Source organism: Leptodactylus fuscus, chromosome 7 (assembly GCF_031893055.1).
Source record: "Leptodactylus fuscus isolate aLepFus1 chromosome 7, aLepFus1.hap2, whole genome shotgun sequence".
In the NCBI taxonomy this organism is placed as follows: domain Eukaryota; kingdom Metazoa; phylum Chordata; class Amphibia; order Anura; family Leptodactylidae; genus Leptodactylus; species Leptodactylus fuscus.
In genome coordinates, this window is record NC_134271.1 from 13,162,670 (window position 1) to 13,171,157 (window position 8,488).

The window sequence follows — 8,488 nt, forward strand, 5'->3', positions numbered from 1 at the left end:
ATTAGACATTGCATGCACATTGCGAGACCCCTCAGTCACTGAGAATAAGTAGGTGCTACTGGGCTCATCCGCAGGGGACACTGACTGCACTGCCTGAACTTTCTGTGGCAAGGCTTGTTTAGCAGAGAGAGAAGATTGTGATTTTGATCTGCAGACTTTTGCAAAGTGATTTTGTTTCCCACAGTTATGACAAGTTACTCCATTTGCTGGGCATGGTTTCTGATGAGGATAAGGACCTCCACAGTTGTAGCAGGCTGCAGCCTGTGTGTGATGCACATGTGGCTTCTGAGTGAGCTTTGCTACAGAAGATGGCTGCTCTGGTATACAGTCTGTGTTCTCTATAAGTTTAGCTTGATTCTCTGCTGCATCATGAATACGTGCAATGTCCAGTAGCTTTGTTAAAGTCATGGTGGGATCTCTGAGTGCTTGTCTCCTTAACTTAGAGGACACACAACCTTGTATGATTTGCATCAGAATTTCCTTGTCTATATCTGCAAATTCACAGTAAGCTGCAAGTTGTCTTAAGCGGACATGATATTCATCAATGGTTTCTGTTGCTGACTGTTTTGACTGTCTAAACTTGAAAATTTCAAAAGCTGCATTTATGTATGGAGAGAAATGCTTAGTTAGTGCTGCTTTGCTTAGCTCATAGTCACTGCCCTCCCCTGTATTGGGCAGAGTTGTGAAGATATCATAGACTTGCTCCCCTGCATAGTGTAATAACATGGCTTTCTTTCTTGCATTGTCAGTAATGTTCATTGCTTGCAGGAATATCTCAAAGCGTTTCAGCCATTTATTCCAGCATGCTGCTAAGTTTGCTTGGGGCTGGTGCACATCAAATACAGCAAAGGAGGGTAAGCAGGCCATGGCTGGTGCTGGGATTGCAGTCTTGCAAACAGTTTTCTGTAGCAGTGAAATACCTTTAGCTGATGATTCTTAATCCTCGTCGCCAATTGTAGTGTTGTAGTGAGGATGCAGGTCTTCTGGAATAAGTCCACTATGAGATGGTTACTCTTGTAGATCAGAACACTTTATTCCAGGCTCCATCATGGCTCCCTGTCTAACAACTCCTCCCCCTAAGCTCAGCTCCTCCTCCATTACTACCTCACTGTTGCTAGGCAGACAAAGCAGAATAAGTAAGAAGAACAGAACATACAGAACTTACTTATAACAACATCACACTGTACAGTAAATGTTGGGTTTCGTGTCCAGTGCCCATAGCTATTAGGAGAGGGTCTTTTGCTTAAAACCGCCGGACATCAGTATAAAAAACTCGGCATATAATCTGTATAACAAGGGATTAGCGATGCCAAACACTAAAGTGCTTTATAAAGCAGGAATTTAACAGCTGGAGGAGGCGGCGGCCATGATGGCTCATACAATACAGACCGCTCGGCCTAATAATTTTCCCTCTGTTATGCGCACATCTGTCACCAGCCACGTCCTGACCTGACGTCCTACATTCTAAAAACCTCTTCTGTTCTGTCCTAGACATGTCAGCTCTGTAATACTGAGGTGTCAAATCTCTGGAACGACCCAATGTGCTGTAAGACACTTAAAGGGGATGTCTACTTGGTGTTAAAATTGATCACAGCTTGTTGTACGGTTAGACTCTCCAGTAATTGGCTGTATTTGCTGGAGTTCACTGGGTAGAAGTGTTCCCTACACTGCCCCCGCAGGGCAAATGAAGTACTGCACAGCTCTCATTGAAATATATGGCCTCTCCATGTAATGTATGGACACGTGGAGTCCTCCAGAGTAAGACTTTCTTTGTAGCTGCTCTCCATTGTGTTCGCTCACTATTGAAGGTGTGCACCAATTTTAGTAGAGGATACCTTCATGATCCGTGGTGGTCCGACTGCTGGGACCCCCGACGATCCTGAGAATAGAAGTCTCGTTCCTCCATCTTGGTAATGCTGGTGATAGCGGAGTACAGTGTTGGTTCTATAGTGAGTGAATAGTGGCGGGGTGCATGCTCGGCCAGACCCTCCATCAGGACGGGAGGACCGGACCCCGTTCTCATGGCAGTCTCAGAGGTCGGACCCTTACTAATCTGCCCCATAAGTCTCTCTCACCCTAGCTTTAGCAGGATCATATAAGACATTGCAGAAAATCACTGACTTGTATTGATTGTGAATAAAGAACTTGGGGTGAGATAGAAAACCTACCCTTAGCTGCAGCACCATGTTTGTATGTGTTCTGCTTCTCTCTCTCCATAGACTTCTATTAGTACATGTAATTTGATCCTTTAGTGAGCTGACAGTACGTCTTGGGAGGCCCAGGGGAGGTGACTATTCACAAGACCGGGGAACTGATTATGGCTCCATTTCGACTCCGTCCAGACCTGTCACCCAGCTTTCCCAGCGCTCAGAATGGTAAACAATCGCATGTATATACGTCTATAGATGCCCCGCTGGTAAAACCACAGCAGATTCTTCCGTTGTATAACAGGCTGGAGAGTTTCTTACGATTTTCTTTGTTCGTTCTGATTCCTTATAAGAGGCAGAATAATGGGAGAGCCCAGCAGGGGGGAATCTCTAGTTCTGCCTGGCAGTAAAATGCTACAGAGTTCCTCCCGGCAGGAGGCCGGCACATGAATCGGCGTTATGTAGCCGCCCTCCAGATTCGGCTTCTGATCTGCAACGTCGGCTGCTGTTTATATTTGTCATCAAAAATACTTTCCAAAAATCATTTTTTTCTTGGCGGAATGTTTGGAAAAATAACAATCTGAGCCAGAAATATACTGCGCTATAATGTATAGTACCCAGCAGAGGGCGGCGGTGAGCATGGGAGAAAGCTCCTCCCACAGGGAAGAGCATATGACAGTGATGGCGAACCGAGTGCCCAAACTGCAACCCAAAACCCAATAATCACAAAGTGCCAACACGGCAATTTAACCTTAATAATGTGCAGATCCACAACTGCACACAATTACAGACCTGCAAAATATGGTCATATGAATGGGACTTTATAGAGCTTTCTGCTTCACAGTGACCCCCACACAGTATAATCTGCTCCACAGTGGCCCCCACACAGTCCAATCTGCTGCACAGTGACCCCCACACAGTATAATCTGCTGCACAGTGGTCCCCACACAGTATAATCCGCTGCACAGTGACCCCCACACAGTATAATCTGCTGCACAGTGGTCCCCACACAGTATAATCCGCTGCACAGTGGTCCCCACACAGTATACTCTGCTCCACAGTGGCCCCCACACAGTATAATCTGCTGAACAGTGACTCCCACACAGTATAATCTGCTGCACAGTGGTCCCCACACAGTATAATCCGCTGCACAGTGGTCCCCACACAGTATACTCTGCTCCACAGTGGCCCCCACACTGTCCAATCTGCTTCACAGTGACTCCCACACAGTATAATCTGCGGCACAGTGGTCCCCACACAGTATAATCCGCTGCACAGTGGTCCCCACACAGTATAATCTGCTGCACAGTAGCCCCCACACAGTATAATCTGCTGCACAGTGGTCCCCACACAGTATAATCCGCTGCACAGTGGTCCCCACACAATATAATCCGCTCCACGGATGAGTGCCCAAAGCGCTCTGAGTGCCACCTCTGGCACCCGTGCCATAGGTTCGCCATCACAGGCATATGAGATCCCTGATCCTTCCTGAGGCATGATGGGAGTGATGGTCAGAGTAGAAAAAAAAAACGTATTTGGCAAAAAAAAAAAAAATCCTGTTCCAGGTAAGTCAATGAGGTTTATTGTACCAGGCGTGTTAATATGAAGAATGGATAGAATTGTATTTTAACCCTTGCAAACCCTTAAAAATGTCGCCTGTTTAGCAGCTGTCCGGTACGACATAGCAAGGACCTGGCTGCAGTGCCTGTGATCAGTGCGGTCTCTTCACCTCTTAGATGCTGCAATCAGATGCAGCTGCAGCATCTAAGAGGTTAACATATATATATTTCCAGATATTATCACGTCAGAATAGGACGACAAAATTTTTACTTTTTTAGAAATTTTTCCCGTTCTGATTCCCCCCCCCCATCTTGTCATTACATCATATCTTATAAATGGGGCCATTGGGAAATACGATTTGTCCTGCAAAAATCAAGCCCTCAGATTTTTCACCTCTTTTTAGGGGGATTTTGGGGCATTTTCTAAGAAATTTTTTACAAAAATCCGACTAATTGTATGTTTAATAATTTGTGTAGCCGGCAGCGAGCCGTCTGGTCTCGCATCCGCCCGTTCTACTTTGTATATGTGCCAGGGAGGAAGCCGGAGACTCCCTTATCTGATGCTGCATATACTGGGCACCGCAGAAGACTTCCTGTTATTAACCCCTTCTAATAACATTCTATTAGGATGGCCCTATAGACTCGAAATCGGGCCCCGGGTAGGTGGGGCCAATAGGTTGCCCTTCATTATAAAATCCTGGAAATTTCTGCTACTTATCCAAAGATGAAGATAATGGAAAGGTCTAAATTTATGGCAGTGATCAAACGTTGCCCTAATAAGGAGATCATAGGGTGTTCTTAGATAGGCACCCAACTTTCCCAGGTTACAGAATGGTATCCATAGATAACCCAACAGAGAAGTCACAGCCGATGGAGACATTATGGAACCGATCAGCTGCAATCACTCAGTAATGGTTCACTTTCCCTGCAGTGCCCCCGCAGGAGACCTGTGGTATTACACCATTGCCATTAACGGAATCAGGTTGGCCATATAATATAGAGACACACTGGGTCCTCCAAGGCGGAACTCACTGCCCGGGCTCGGAAGGTAACGCCCTTTATTAACCCTTTCTCGTAGGGGATTTCATAGCAGTTTTTTTAAACAAAACTTTATTGTCGATTTTGTAAATTTATTAAAACCACTTACTTGTAATCGATTATTCCTCTCTGATTGTAGATTTATTTCATTCTATTTTCTGTCCATGAATATGGGGGCGGCCATCTTGCCTGAGCTTGTCTGCGATACAGGACAGTCCTGACCATAGGCGGCCAACTTGTTGAGGTCTGTGGGAGAATCTAGTCATGCTCAGTGCAGAGAGGGGGAGGAGACAAGGTGTGACATCATCTATTGTCACTAGTGATGTCATGAGGAGTCAGTGGTGTTCTCTATAGAGGTGTTATCTTCTATTGTAATCCTGTCTGTGATGTAAATGAGACAACTTCTACAAAGAAAACCCCTTGAACTGGTGTCTGTCTATAATTCGGCTTAGTAGTCAGAGTGGACATTGTATGATAGTGACCTGGAAAATCAAAAATTTTATTTTTTAACATACACAATAGGCCGCTTTTGGCGACACATTCCCTTTAAGTAAACCTGATTCAGATGCTATGTAGCATGGCGTCGTTAACCCCTTGTGCCGGCCCTTGTGTCACGTTCCCTGTATTGTATGTGCAGTTATATTAGCGCCCATAAATTATTTATGGGGCGATATGTGAAACCTGGTGTCTGGTGACCCTATAAACCGTACACCACTGACTCAGCAGGATTGTTGGCCCGGGCGCGGACTCTCCGACTCAGCAAAGTGCAGCAGACTTGTCCTCATAAAGGCAGGTACCCTAGATGTGAGACTTACGGCAGATGTAGCAGAGCTGAACGCGTCGTGTAACCCTTTCTGGCCGTGAGTGTTCAGATCAGGAGTGCGGTTACCCTGCAGTCCCATGTAAACTCCTAAGGGGTCCAGATTCTGTGACGGAATATCCGGGGCTCAGATGGCAGCAGGCGGAAGAGTTTTACTGCTGCGTGTGGCTTTACCTTACACCATTTGTAGTCTATATCCTACTGCAAGTCCTCATATACCCCACAGCTGCTGCAGAACCTCTTTTTGCTGAACAATCATTTCCTCCAGGTCAATCATTACACAATTCTTCAAAAAAAAGAAGTCCGCAGCAGCTGCAGTATTATAGATCTGGTTTAGATGTCCCTACCGATACGTTTTTTGGGCACATGAACCCGTCTGTCTATATACTGCGCAGTGTAATACCAGGGAGATACAGACGGCTTATTGTCTACAGTCCCTGGATTGTGAGGCTCTGCTGCCACCTGCTGGACAGTTGTGGGATTGCAGTGTATCTAGATAATGTGCAGCTTCTGTCAAGAGGGTGAAGGAAATGCCCCTTAGACCTTAGTACGTTACCTATCGGGGTCCAACCCCCAGACCCTGCACCGATCAGCTGTTCCGGAAGACTCCAGAATACAGAACATACATGTAATAGGTGCTGCAAGTCCTTGGAACCACCACTATACAGAGGAGGGGGCTGCTGAGCTGCTCTTCCAGTGTCCGGTTGTCAGACCCTACAGGTGACCGACTGATGATCTATTTGGGATCGGTAAACCCCTTTAGACACAGATATTATACTGCACCAGTCTTAACAACTTTGCTGCACTTCACTCCAACATGGCCGCTCATTAAATACCGCACACCTCATCAGAAGTTTGGCATATCGCATACACCAGAAATGGAAATCTATGGCAGCTCGAGGCGGACAGACATCTTGTACTTTATTTGCAACGGTAAATTTGTTGGGGCGCCGATCCCTGCCCCCCACCTTTTACGAAATGTGTCAAGTATGGCGCAAACGGGGGAAAGCTGCATTTTTATGGCTACTATTTGACATGCCTTGTATGAATTTAAGATCAGACAACTGCTACAGTGATAAAGATCGTGTATAGAGCTGATAAATCACCACTAGGGGGAGCTCAGAGCATAGGAATGAATACAGACAAAATCTCCTTTCACAGTGCGCCACCTGGTGTTAGCTGCAGGAAACTGCAATGGATTAGGGTCGGGAAGCAGAGATCAGAGCTGGGCCCCTCTACCCACTGGCCCAATAACTGTTGCATAAATGTTAGGCACGCTTAATCTGAACGGTGTCTGCACCAGGCTCCCTTAGTGGCCCCCACATAAGATTATGTTGCCCGCTCGCACCTTATGATGCTCCCTTAGTGGCCCCCAAGTGGTCTTCTTCAATGGCCGATGTCACGCTAGCAAGAGATGCGGCCTTTTTCCCTCCAGCTTGTTGCGGCTCGCCGGGGGAGAATCGCTGCTCTAGTTACAAAACTTGTTAAAGCGGTCAGACCAGAAACGCGCGGCGCTGATATAAGATCTCACCGGATAACTTCTATCATACAGGGAGGACAAGGGGGCTTTTATGCCGCCGGCACTTCATGGATTCTTTCCACCTCTAGATCTACGGAACAGGAAACTCCACATTGCTGCGAAAGCGATAAACGCCGATGAAATACGAATTTGGAAAGTTTTTGTCTGCAGAGGGGAAAGAAATTCACACATAAAGTCAACAATGGGTTAAAGGGGTTGTCCAGGGACTTTTACTTACTTCCTGCAGACATTAGTCCAAGCCGGGTCAGAGCAGAGGTCACGTGATTAGAATCAGCCCCCGAGCGATATAGGGGGGGGGGGGGGGGGGGTTCCGATCACATGACCTGAGCTGGACCACAACCCTCTGAACCAACTTGATCAAAGGCCCAATGGAAGTTCAGGACCCCAGACTATTTTTTTTTTTAACCAGTGGTCGTACCAACCTGGAGCCCACGGGACGGCACGTGCTCTACTTGGGTGGAGCTCAGGGCGTCCGTCATACTAAAGGCACATTATATTATGGGAGGAGCTTGTGATTCAACCAATGGCTTCCAGGTTTGCTCCTCCCAGTGCACCAGACTTCTGTCATGGCCGCTGCACCCCTAACCGTGGGGGCTGTAAGGAGTCCAACAGCACCAATCTGGAAACACCCTTCTGGTGCAATTATCTTCAGTCTTGCCAGGGGGCCACCAACTCCAGACCCCTCTAGATTCACCCACAATGGCCGCCAGCTTCTCACACTGCAAGCCGCTCCTGCATGGCGGACATTACCATCCCCGGGAACAGGTGGAAGGGTCTCAGACTAGCAGAACAAGGATGCGAGCGGCCATTGCAGGGGCCTGAAAAATCGGGGAGTCCTTAAGTTATGTTGCAGTGTTATGTAAAGCTGGAGGATCCCTTTAAGGGCTCATATGTGCAAACAAGGAGGCAGATATTGATTAATATAGTATGGTTTCCCTTTAAAAGGGGATTTTCAGGACTTGCAGCTGTAGGGTAGGTCATCAAATATGTGATCAGTGGGGTCCGATGTCTGGGACCCTCACAAATAGGCGCAGCAATTCTCACGAGTGCCGCAGTCTCTGCTCTGCGCTGATGACATCACGTGGTACAGAAACAGCGCAGTCTCATACAAGTGAATGTGGCTGAGCTGCAATACCAAGAACAGCCACTAGACTATGTACAGCGCTGTGCTTGGTATTCAGCAAAGAGACTGCAGTGCTCACCCAAAAACTGCAGCAGGACCCACCAATCATCAATAAGCAAGTCCCGGAGAACCCCTTTAAGGTCAATGGTTAGAGCGATGGTCTCCAACCAGTGCATGATGGGAGTTGTAGTTTTCATCAGGTTAGAGGTCACTGATCATAAGCGAAGACCATACTGTCCCAAAATAATGAAATCACAAAAT